This window comes from Colossoma macropomum, unplaced genomic scaffold (assembly GCF_904425465.1).
Source record: "Colossoma macropomum unplaced genomic scaffold, Colossoma_macropomum, whole genome shotgun sequence".
Lineage (NCBI taxonomy): Eukaryota > Metazoa > Chordata > Actinopteri > Characiformes > Serrasalmidae > Colossoma > Colossoma macropomum.
This window is the reverse complement of record NW_023494797.1, coordinates 12621527-12634847: the sequence shown is the minus strand read 5'-3', so window position 1 is coordinate 12634847 and position 13321 is coordinate 12621527.

Sequence of the window (13321 nt, the reverse complement as noted above, 5' to 3'; positions counted from 1 at the left end):
TTTTAAATTTATGATTTCCTTTGTATTGTAATCTTACTGAAAAATAATTGTGGCTGCATACTTCCACATTTAATCGAGCAAGATGTTGACACAGTACCCAAAGTTTTACTTAAACACGATACTTTTTTCTCCTCTATCTTTATTTATGTGTGAAATGGAAGTTACCAGATCAAATTACAAGGAATACAAACAGGCAAAATGAGACACAAATGTAAACCATTGAAAGCCTATACTTTACCACAATTGTACACTATATTTTAGTACACAATTTCTATTTGTGCACTGTTTAACATAAAAAATAAAGCAGAAAATCTAAAATGTGCACAAACCTTTGCACAGGCCATATTTTATGTTTTATTATTCTTTTCAACATGTTAAAATCAACTAATAAAATATTTATTTTCAATGAGAAAAATAGGCAAAATGTATTTTCTACAAGAGTTTTGTAGAAAGTCTGAAACTGTTTGTACTATAACACTATTTTCACATGGCATTATAAAATGAGAGCATACAATACAGGTGCAGGTAGCAGATAAAATTTTCATCAAATTTTGAACCAAAAGTACATTGCTTAATTCTATTTTCAAAACACAGTGGTGCAACTGATGTGTTTACTCCACAGTTATGGATGCAATCCTGCCCTCTACTGGAAATCAATGAACTACACCTTTAATATACATTTTTTTGCTTTTTGGTGTTTTTGATCTGTTCATTTTCACTGCACAGCCAGCTTAACATGGGCACTTGTGTAAATTAGCTCATTCCATTTATAGAGTCAGCATGTTTATGGACAGTTTAGTTGTGTCGGTGCTATTATGATCCACAGTATGTTCAGTTCAATTCAACTTTAAAGTCACTCACTGCCTAAGGACAGGAATCAGATTTTAAGTAGTGCAGACATGACAGACTAGAGTCAGGCTTTACTTTCACAGGGAGCAGATGTTAACAGACTGAAACTGTATATTAAGTAGTGCTAAAACTGTGTCTGCCAATGAAACGGTGCATCATAGATAGTCCCATTACTGCCCATAAAGAAGCTCACAATTTTTTTTTACAGTTATTCTGCCCGTAATATGGCACTGTCACCATTAACCCTCATCCAGCTGACAGAAGCACTTCAGTTCCCCAGCACATCATTCATTTGCACTATAGTGAGTTAATGAGGCATGCCTTGCTGTCATTCAGTATAAGATGTTTGCACAGTTTGAATATATTACACTTTATGTGTAATGGTTTAGAATTTGATTTGTGCTGCTCTTCACTTTTTTCTACAGTGAGCAGTATAGAATGAGACTAATGTATAGCAGAAGCAGGGTTCGTGTTAATCGTCTGCAAGGATATAAAATATTTGGTGGTTTTATTTGAAGGGACAAGAGTATTAGAGCGTTGTGAGGGGTAACAGAGTAGAGTATTTTAATAATGGAGGTAATACATTTGTATGAAAATTTTGGACACCCTTGGTCAAATAATGTTTTGTTGATTTTCTCAGTGTTTTTATGACTTTTTTCAGAATTTCACATAAGACATAAAATCTGCCCTGTGCCCCAAAAGTTATAGCCCATTTATATTTTATGTTTTATTTTTTTCCAGTATGTAAAACTAAGACCAAACATGCCTCAGCCAATCAGCTTATTTTGAAGTAAGAGGAAAATTGACGGCTGAAGATATAAAATAGAACAAATGAACAGTGAAAATGGGACCCCAAGGTAATAACATTGTAATTCGACAATCATTTTTCTTTTTCATTTACATTTTTACACCATTTGAAAATCCCAGCTGCCTTTTACATTCTGTGAATTGATTTCAGAATCTCCACATCCTAAATGAATATTAAGGATGAATCACCACTTAAAGGAGGGGTTAGGATGGCAGAAGCCATCATAGGCAACAAACTACCAGCCTAACAGGACATCTACCAGTCCCGCTGCCTCAGGAGATTCAAAAAGATCCGGTCAGATAGCGGTCACCCAGCACACAACCTGTTCACCGTCCTGCCATCAGGCGGGAGATTTCGCAGCATACAGGCTAGAACAACCCGGTTAATGAACAGTTTCTACCCACAGGCTGTCAGGCTTCTGAACAAGCTGTGAAGCTGTGGGTCCTTCCCCTACTACCTTTTCACTCAGTCACTTTGTCAGCATTATTATTATATCATATCTCTGCTATGGACAATAACACTTTAACACTAAGTCACTTTAAATAATAATAATACTAAGTCACTTAAGTCACTTTAAAATGTATATTGTCTCTATTTTGTGTATATCTTGTGTATATTTTGTGTATATTTAATATATTTCAGTTTCAGTTCAGTTTAGTTCAGTTTCTTGTATTTTTATTTTTTTTACTGATTTACTTTCTGTAGAGTGATTAGCTGAGCCTCACCACAAGCATTTCAATGCATAAATGTCCTGACATGTTGTACAAATGACAAATAAACTTGAAACTTGAAACATACATTCTCAACTCTTCTCTAACTCCTCCAACAGTTCACTAACTCTGTCTTCACCTCAACACTAACATTCTCCCTGCGTTCTACCACTCAGTGCCTAATACTAGGCTCTGACACTGCAAAGCTGCTTTTCAGCAATCTCCATTGTTAAAAAAAGTCGGTTTAATTGAACATTTTTGATCAAAGAATTAACTGAAATGATCCCAAATTACAAAAGCTCTTTTTTTCAACTAATATTAGAAGTTAAGGAAATTTCCGCCTTGTCCTGAAAAGTGTCCATGTTTGAGACACAAGGTTTTCTTCCAGCAGAGAAAATATGTTGGTTGAATGAGAGTAAAAGGGTTATTATTAAAGGGGAAACCCACTGACTTTTCAAAACGTCTGCATAAATCAATGGTTAAGATGTAAATATGGTCAGTCAGAGTGATTTGATGTAAAAAAAAAGAATGTGTAGTTCTAGAGAAACATACTGAAAAATTATTGTTCACAGTGGTGCTGATAGGAACCAGACGTCTGAAGCATATAATGCCTCTAAAAGCTCCCACACCGAAAGTTATTACACAAAAAAATTGTTGTGAATGCATTGCCTGATGGCCGAGACACAATTGTAACCTAAAATGTCATTTTTATGTTTTGGCCTAAAATGTATTTTTAAAAGCTCTGCACACATAGGATGTTGTGAGACAAAATAGTCCCCAAAGAAAACTTTTTTTCAGATTTAGGACTATTTTACCATCATCAACATTACATATGAAAACTCAGAAGACATGTGTAGGTTCACTGGTCATTTTGGACAGTAAATAAACTGGTTATATTTGTGTTATAGACATTGTGACCCCTGGTTCCTATCACCACCACTGTAAAGAGGTTTCTGTGTTTCTCTACAATTAACCACTTCACATCAAATCACTCTGAATGACTCTGTTAAAATTACAGTCATTGAATTATGAAGGAATTTTGAAGAACTGGTGGAATTCCCATTTGTATGGAGTCCTGCTGGTGACATCCCATATAAATAAAAATAATGTGTGGCCACACCTTATTAACATGTGCCAAGATCCTAATGCAAGGCAACAACTTAGTAAGGCATGGGAATAAGATAATTAAGTTGTGGCAATGACTTAGTAAGGCGTGGGAAGGAGATCATGCCTTACTAAGTTATGGCCAAGCATTAGGATCTCATTCCCATGCCGTACTAAGTTTTGGCAGTGCATTAGGATTTCATTCCCATGCCTTACTAAGTTGTGGCCACAAGTTAATTATCTTGTTCCCATGCTTTACTAAGTCATGACCATGCATTATTTTTATTTTTACGAGATGTGACCAGCAGGGCTCTGTACATTTAAGAGGGTTTACTTCAAACAATTCTACATGTTAGTTCTAGTAGTTAATTAACACAGAACTTTGAAATTCTTATCTATTTATTTCTAGTGTTTTTGCACTTACACTAGGTGACCACAAGGGGGAAGCAAAATCAAAGCAAAGATTATTACTCTTCCTGAAGTTCCATAGAGAAGCTCCAAGCACTCAGTCACTCAACCTCCGAAACAGGGCACTAGTGAAACTGGTTTAAAGCATTTAGAGGGTGTTTTCCCTGAGTTCTGTTTATACTGGCTCTGCCTCAAAGATATCAGAATGATACAGCCTCAGTATAATAGGTTACAATCGTTAATTTCACGGTAATTACAGTTTGCATCATACTGGTGGAACCAGTGGCAAAGTTCAGTGCTGAGTAATTGCAGATCAAAGATGTGCTACATCATAACTACGCTGCACTTCTTATTATGATAGTTGGTTTGGGACATCTTTCAAATCCGCCCATTGAAACAGTTTTCTTTTCTTTTCTCGCTGCAGGTGCACGGTGGGTTATGTAAGTCTATTTTTCTGAGAGGATTTGCTGTCTCTGGTCAGAAGCAGAGGCTACGCCTTTCTCTTTGTTCCTTTGCCTGGTTCCGTGTAACTGATTGTCTTACATTATCCAAGATATATAAAAAAATCTACTTTCAGGAAGAAAGGGAAATAACAGCACTGTAACTGAGCTGACCTGTCAAAACATGTCCACCAAACAATCATATGATTGACATCCAATCACCAAGTCTAGACAGATATTTCAACAGGCATAAATTGGATATTGTTTCTGATGTAGAGGTGACATGTTAAAGGGAAAATCTGAATAAATGAGACATGTAACAAGTGCAGATGCTTCTAGACAGGTGCATAATACAATCAAGCAGTTAACATCCTGCAATGCTATGTATAAAAATCCTAAGCAGGCCCAGTCAACCTCGATTTTGGTTAGGCAGGAGCAAAACATCTAAGAGACTTTGAAAGCGGGTTGATTATTGGATCATGGATAGTAGGAGCTTCAGTTACCAAGGCCTAATCCCATCCTTGGTTTTGAGTGTCTCCTTGCCCCTTGGAACTGAGTTTCAAGGGGTGGCGGTTGAAATCTTCCCCTATGAAATGGGACCCTCAAATAAAAAGAACATTAGTTCATTAACAGGCTACTAGTGGTGCTCTGTAGGCAACCCTGCCAGTCTGCAGTGATAGCAGAGGAGGGTAAAGTTCAGCAACCTCACTGCTGGTCTTTAGTTAATTTAGGGCATCATATACCTTCTGGGGGGGGGTACCGCAATTATTTATTATCACCTACCCCTAATTCTTTGGTGATATGAAGCTGAAGTCAGCTATTCGCCAGCTTCTTTTCCAAATTTTCCAATTTTCCTGTTCCACCTTAAATGAAGCAGCAGCTACGTTCTGGCACTTCAGGTGTCAGTACTGGACTATTTAAGATGGAACAGGAAATTTAGCTAGCTAGTTACCAAGACGTTAGCATACTATTATCGGTTTTTTTATGCTTGTTATGAAGAAAAGGACCATAATACATTGAAACAACATCAAACTATGAAAACACAATGGTCATCATATTTTTTTAATGGAGAAAATACTCACATTTGTGGGTTTCTTTGGTCACTTGCGCGGCCATCTTGCCAGTTTTTCTTTTTTTTTCTCATAACACTGTGTTTGGAGTGTGCCTCTGAAAAACCTAAGCATGGACAATTTCCCCTTCTCCCCCATTTCAACAAAAATTGGGACACCCTACCCCTAGACATAGATGTGCAAAACAGAGGGCTAAGGGCTAAGTGGTAGGGGCGAGGGGTGAAATGGGATTGGGCCTAAGACTGCTCAACTGGATAGTGTTTCAATATAAACAGCGACCAGCGTGCACCTGCATTTAGATCAATGGGAAAGACATCAGTAGATAGGCTTGTGATTGAAAGCGCACATCCATTCACCATGATACTCATGCTTTAGTGGTCACCAACCCTGGTCCTGAAGATCTACCTTCCTGCAGAGTGTAGAGTCAACCCCAATCGACCAAACCTGCTCCAGGAGGAGGGTTGGTGACCACTGGTGTGATATGTATAGAAAAACAGAAAAACTGTTCCTCAGCTGATTAAGAATGTCAATGCATGACATGATCAGACTGACAGCGAGAACAATCCATCTAAAACTAGGAGGATATCAGTAGAGCGGTGCAGTGCATAAACATTTATAACAAAGACACATCAGAGAGAAATCATCAGCCACAGAGCAGCACAGACTTGAATGTTTGACCTCTACAGTGAGGGGGGTCCGTTACCGTGAGGGTCATTTTGCTGGCGGAGGGGTCACTGCAAATGACACACACATTTGCAGTGACCCCTCTTTTCCTTCTGGGTCATGGGGGATACTGGAGCCCATCCCAGCAGTCACTGGGCAGTAGGCAGGCTACACAATCATATACTGTGGCCTTTGCAGTCACCAATGAGAGGCCGATGTGTTAGACCAGGGGTGTCCAATCTTATCCAAAAAAAGGCCGGTGTGGCTGCAGGTTCTGTCTCCAAAAGAGCTGGAGCACATCTGAATCTACTCGTTTAATCACTTAGTCTCCAACAACTGACCATGATTGGAATGAAAACCTGCAGCCACAGGTTGGACAACACTCTCCACCACCATCATCCAGAAATCAATTGGGGAATATGTTTTGGAAGGACAGTGTTCCACCTTTCCAGTACAGTTCAATAGATGTGTAGAATCCATACCAAGGAGCACTGAAGCTGTTCTGGTGGCTTTTGTGGTCTGTCACCTTTCTAAGACACGTTGCTGTTTTTTCCTTTAATTTGTCCACCATCTGTAATACAGTGTGGAATTGATCGTAACTGTTACACACAGCGACATCAGCCAGATGTTTTCTAGCATTACCATGAATTATCATGACAGACCATTTTGATTGTGTTGGGTGTTCATGTTAAGTTGTATGTGGCCACCTGAGCCACATCATCTCACTGACCACTGAAACAGAGAAAATTCAAATAAGATTTAGACTTTGTACATTCAAGTGAGTCACTTCATGGGGTCAAAGGCTGGAGTCTGAATCTCTCTCTCTATCTCTCTCTCTGTTTCTCTGTCTTCTTTTGTCCATCTGTCTTGCTCACTCTCTCTCTCTCTCTATCTCTTTCTCTCTCTGTCCATGTCTTTTTACATCTTTCTCTATCCATCTCTTTCTCTCTGTCATGTGTCTCCCCTCTTTTATCTCTCTCTCTCTCTCTCTCTCTCTCTCTGTCAATTTCTCTCTACCATCTTCCTTTCTTTTTCTGTGATTCTCTCTCTCTCTCTCTTTCTCTCTGATTCTGTCTGTCTTCTTATGTCCATCTCTCTTGCTCGCTCTCTGTCTCTTTTTCTCTCTCCATCTCTCTGTCTTGCTCTCTTTGCCCATCTCTCTTTTTACACCTTTCTCTCTGTCTTAATCTTTTTCTCTCTGTCATCTGTCTCTCTCTCTGTCCATCTCTCTCCTCTCTCTCTCTGTCCATCTTCCTTTCTCTTTCTGTCCTTCTCTTCTGTCTCTCTCTCTCTCTCCCAATCTCTATCTCTCTCTCTGTCTCTCTCTGTCGTCTTTTGCCCATCTCTCTTGCTCGCTCTCTTTCTCTGCCTCTTTCTCTCTGTCCTTCTCTCTCTGTCCATCTCTCTTTTTAAATCTTTCTCTCTCCCCATCTCTTTTTCTCTGTCATCTGTCTTTCCCCTCTCTGTCTGTCCGTCTCTCTCTACCCATCTTCTTTATCTTTCTGTCCTTCTCTCCTCTTTCTTTCTTTCTCTCTCTCTCTGTCTCTCTCTCTCTCTCTGTCTCTCTCTCTCTCTCTCTCTCTCTCTCTCTCTCTCTCTCTCTCTCTCTCTCTCTTTCAATTCAACTCAATTTCAGCGAAAGAAAGCTTTATTGGCAAGATGTTGTTAGCATGTAACATACATCAGTCTATTGATGTACACACACTCAGCTCATACACACAGAATTCACAAAGACATGTCACCCATTCAGTTCAGCATACATTAATAGTGTTATTTACTAAACATTTTAAATATTATATGTATTTAACTATAAACATTTTACTGATGGTGCCACCCTCGCTGTGCAGACCCACTCTCTCTCAGGCTGTTGCACTCCTCTACATATCGTTAGCAGCGTCTTGGCCCTCTCCTGATTATACTTTCATATTTCTGATTTAGGGAGTTCTCTGAACTCAGGGATTTCATTACTGAATTTATTAAAGTATTTGTCTCTGATATGTTTATATTTTTGACAGTAAAGGAGAAAGTGCATCTCCATCTTCACCTCCCCTGACTCTGTGTTTCCAGGTTTCTCTCTATGGCCAGGCTGTGGTCACTCGGTCTATATCTGGTCAGGATGTTCCTCTGCTGAGTGTCTCTGACAGAGAGGAGATACGGGGCCAATGTCTAATTCTCTCTTAAGGTTTAATAGCAGATTAATTCATTTTTTTGTTTTGTTATGTTATCCCAATGTTCCAGATAAGAATTTCATGCTTGATTGATAATTTGTTGAAAGGGAGCTTGTTTAGCAGGTGTGGTCTGAGCTCTCAGGCTGTTCGATGGTTGCTGACGTGTGAGCTCTAAGACCAGCTGGCACAGAGGACTCTTCTCATGGTTCAGCTTCTGGGTGTGGAGTGCTTTAAGAGGACGTGTATCAGGGGAAATTATTGTCAGATGCATCCAGAATTTTAGTGGTCTTTTTTGAAATTGTAATGCCAATGGGAAACCGCCTGATTCCACCCTATGGGCATTGTTTGGTGTGTTTCTTTGCACATATAATTTATCAGCAGAATTCAGCATGTAGGGGCCTCTACTGGACACACGCCCCAACTGGCGTAATTGATTATGAGTTTACTTCCATTAAGAAGTATTAGAGATTTGTACGGATATTTCAATACTGTGAGAATTCACTCTGATAGCAAATAGAGCTTTACATACTTTTTCTTTCAGCACTTTTACTGCCATGTTAAAGATTCCTGATGTGGTGATAGTTAGTCTGCTGCTTAGTTTGACTGGGTTTCTTTTAAAAAATCATTACGTTTGTCTTTGTTAGAGTGACAGCCAGGGCCTGGGAATCTAGAGCAGATAAAGCTCACTCTCTTTTTGTATCTCTGGTTCTCTCTGTCTTACTGTCTTTCTCTCCCTCTCTGTCCATCGCTCTCTCTACCCATTTTCCTTTCTCTGTCCATCTCTCTCTCTACCCATTTTCCTTTCTCTGTCCAACTCTCTCTACCCATTTTCCTTTCTCTTTCTGTTCATCTCTCTCTCTCTCTCTCTTTCTCTGTCCATCTCCATTTCATTTCTTTCTCTCTCTCTCTTTCTCCATCTCTATCTCTCACTCTACCCATTTTCCGTTCTCTTCCTGTCCATCTCTCCCTATCTGTCAATCTCTCCCTCTACCCATTTTTCTTTCTCTTTTTATCCATCTCTCTCTCACTCTACCCATTTTTCTTTCTTTCTGTCCATCCCGCTCTCTCTCATTCTACCCATTTTCCTTTGTCTTTCTGTTCATCTCTCTCTCTCTTTCTCTGTCCATCTCTCTCTCTTTGTCATTTCTTTCTCTCTCTCTCTCTTTCTCCATCTCTGTCTCTCTCTCTCTCTATCTCTCTTTCTGTCCATTCTTCTACCCATTTTCCTTTTTCTTTTCCATCCCTCTCTCTCTCATTCTACCAATTTTTCTTTCTCTTTCTATCCATCTCTCTCTCTCTGTCCATCTCTCTACCCCCTTTTCCTTTCTCTTTCTATCCATCTCTCTCTCTCTCTCTCTCTCTCTGCTCTCTCTCTCTCTCTCTCTCCCATCTCTCTTCAGCCACTTCCAGTACATTCTAATAATATGCTTTTATTACAGTGTTGTGTTGGTGGGTTATTTATTATCGAGTGATGGATTTAAAATGTCTGATCTAAATGGCCCTGCTCTGAATCATCAGATTTAGATTTATTACGACAATTTCAGTGTTTCCAAAATCTATTAGTTTTTTTTTATGGACTCCTCAGTCAGTGTCAGTTCTGTGTGTGCTTTTTTTTAAATTCTGTATGTCTGTCAGTTTTGAAGGTGTAAGTCTGCATTATCTGGGTCTCTGTTTTTGATTTGATCACTTACTTACTTTTTTCTAGTTTTTGCATATTTTATTACTCTGTTTTGGGCTCATCCGTATGAATTCCTGATGTTGTACGGTTTACCATGTTCAGATGTTGTGATTTATACAGAATCATGATTCTGGCAGAACCTCTACATCTTTTAATATTCCAGTGTTTAATAAATGTGATGATGAATCACTTTTCATTACTAGACAGTGAGTAATGAAGTCAGAATTACACCAGGGTTCATGCAGGACGATAATATCAGTGTTTTTCGTGCTATTTGTGAATTTGTTGTACTCAAACAGGGATGACTTTGTGCCCCTGAATATCTCTCTCCTTCCCCCCTTCATCTCTCTTGCTTTTTCTCTCTTTCTCTCTTAATGTTCATGAATGCCTGTTTTATGGCATCAGGCTATTTATGTATATGGGTCATTCAAAGAACGAGTCTCTAGTGTGCAATTTTGTGTACAAGCATGTTTGAAATCAATAAAAAACTTTTGATTCTTTGTGCACTTAAAAATGTGTCATATTTCCCAAAGCAGAACAGTTCATTGTTGCTTGAACCCGACAGTTATAATAAGGATCTATTCTTCAGTGGTCTTGGAGTGGGTGTGTGAAGGGGTGTGGGGTACGGTGATACAAGGAAATGAGTACCTTTGTGCCGAGAGTGTTTTATAGAGAAGAAAAGGTGAGAAGTGTTCTAAATTTTGCAGGCACAGAACAGGCCCCAGGCGGTGTAACTTGATTCAGTACAGTTAAGCGGACCCCTCTCCCCGGCCATTGCATGGTAGCTTTATGGCCTTCACTTATTGTGCGATGGGCACTGATGCAATCCAAGACCTCATGTCAGCTATTTGAGCATAGATGCCAGCACAGGTGCTTCACAGCTATGGGAGGAGGATGGTGTTTGGTGTTTGATTTGGCACAAAAGCAGGCCTCAGTTGGGAAGATAAAAGTGTACAGCAGCAGAAGAACACAAAGAGCACGGAGAAGATCAAACCAACTTGTAATTTGCTTTACTTCTTCCACATTTTATTATAAAGTGTTTTGTGAAGTGCTTTTAGTTTCCTATTAAACCCAGACCAATCCAAGAACTGAAATATGGAGTAATTGTAACTTTCAAAGCTTTTAAAGTTTGCATGAGTTCTTTAAGTAGAATTTGAAAAGTGTAAACTTATGGCAACTCATGAAACCACAACTTACCTCCATCTCTGGCCTACAGAAAACCTTTTTATCCCATCAAGAGTCAATACAGCATGTTTTTTGAATGTGAATTAAACATTTTATGTGGTTTCTTACACTTAAGAGTTTGCAGTACATTGGAAAAAGTCAATTAAATTAGCTTAATTAGTTTAATGACCACTATACCACTAGGGTAGCACCGTTAGCTAAGCTAAATTCTTTCTGACTTTCTTTCTTAACTATATTTTTTGACACTGAGAAAGGTTTTGTCATTATTAGCAAAACATTACCCTACTTTAAGGAAATTCAATGAGCATTTTCATACTCCTGTAGTGCTAAAATATGAACATTTCACAACAATGGTTTTGAAATACAGGAATTCCAGAATTTAAGAAAGGTTTTGCCATTCAATTTATTGTAATAGGATTAGTGTGGGGAATTAAATGACCCACCAGTTCCTCCGTGTAGGTGTAAACTGAATTAACAGAAACCAAATTTTAGTAAAAATGAACCCTGGGTGACATAATGAATCAGATCTCCCATGCATGAGGGGAGGATTTTGCATAAAACCATGAAGACATTTGAAAGTTGAAATTGGAAAAAATAGTGAATCAGAAAGATTCAACATGTTTTCCTTCTGTACCGTAATGTATTTCCAAGGGAAATACGGAGAGGGTCCACATCTGCTCCATGCAGACTCTCCACCAGTGTCCCACTAGGCTCAGTGCTGGGACCTCTTCTTTTTACTCTACACTCACTCTCTTGATGATGTAATATCCTCGCATGGCTTCTCCAACCACTGCTATGTTGATAACACCTAATGTCATGTCTGGCTGATATCTCTTCGTGCAGCCCACCACCTGAAGCTCTTGCCATCTCATTCGAGAACTTCTTGGTCTTTCCATCTGAAGATGCAAGAAGCCCTGGTTGATTCTAGATGGTCAGCTGTTGTTCTCATGCCATATTGTAAACCTGACTTGGTCATGCAGATTCCTCCTCTACAACATTCAGAGGACTGACCAGTGAGGTCCTTGTTCATTCTCTTGTCACTTCAAGGCTTGACTATTGCTACTTGCTCTTGGCTGGTCTTCCTTGTTGGCCATCAGGTCCTTGCAACTGATCCAGAACGCAGCAGCTTCAATCCCCCTAAGTTTACTCATGTCACTCCACTGCTGCCTTCACATTACTGGCTTTCTGAAGCTGCCCGCGTCAGATTTAAAAACCTGATGCTTGCCTACAAAGTCAAAAATGAACCAGCCCCTCCCTGCCTTTTAGCAACGGTTAAAACTTGATCTGCAACTCGAGCCCATCGCGCTTCAAGTACAGCTCAGCTTGACCAACCACCCTTCAAGACATATGGAAGACAAACATCAAGACTCTTCTCTTTCCTGTCACCCAGGTGGTGGAACGAACTTCCATTGGCTGTCTGAACAGCAGAGTACACAGCAGTTTTTAAATATGACCTGAAGGCCCATCTCTTTGTGAAGCACTTAAGCAAGCACTAATCTAGCACTTAATGGTACGTATTGTACTGCATTTATGGCATGCCTTAATCAATGGTGTCATGCCCATTCAAGCATGTGCCCCACCAGATTTTTAAAATCTGTATTTTTTAAATATTTTGATTTCATTTTATTTTATTACTATTATTTTTACAATGTCAAACATATTCTTATCATACGGTACACTTTCCCTACAGTGCTGGTTTCTTTCAGCACTCTGTGCACATCAGTGCTAAATGGTTATACATGCTTGATTTGCAAGATATTTGGCATAGCTAGTACCAGCTAAAGTTAGTAGCCATCTGCAAGTCCAGTTGTTTAGCCTTCTGCCTCGCTAACTAGTCATGACTTGTGATAGCATAGTATTGTATTTCATATTGGTAAAGGAGAGCTATGTAGTCTTTTCCCTTTTGAGTCTTGCAGACAGACCTTGGGTTATTACTTTTTGGCAATGGAGCAGAGACTGCTATGTGTACCTGTACTCACACTGCTTCCTATGCATTGTGTTTGAAAATACAGCTATCACCATGTTGGCAGGTGAATAAGTGCATGTCATTTTCAACCACAACACCACAAATAATTGATGTGAAATCACTAAATAAATATACAATATTTACCCTAATACAAAGTGGGAGACAACTGAGGTACAAAAACTGATTTAGTGAAGTTTTAAAATAACAAACATTCTCTTTTTTTTCTGGGGAAAGACCCGCCCTATGTCCACTGGCTGTAAGCCCAAAATTTT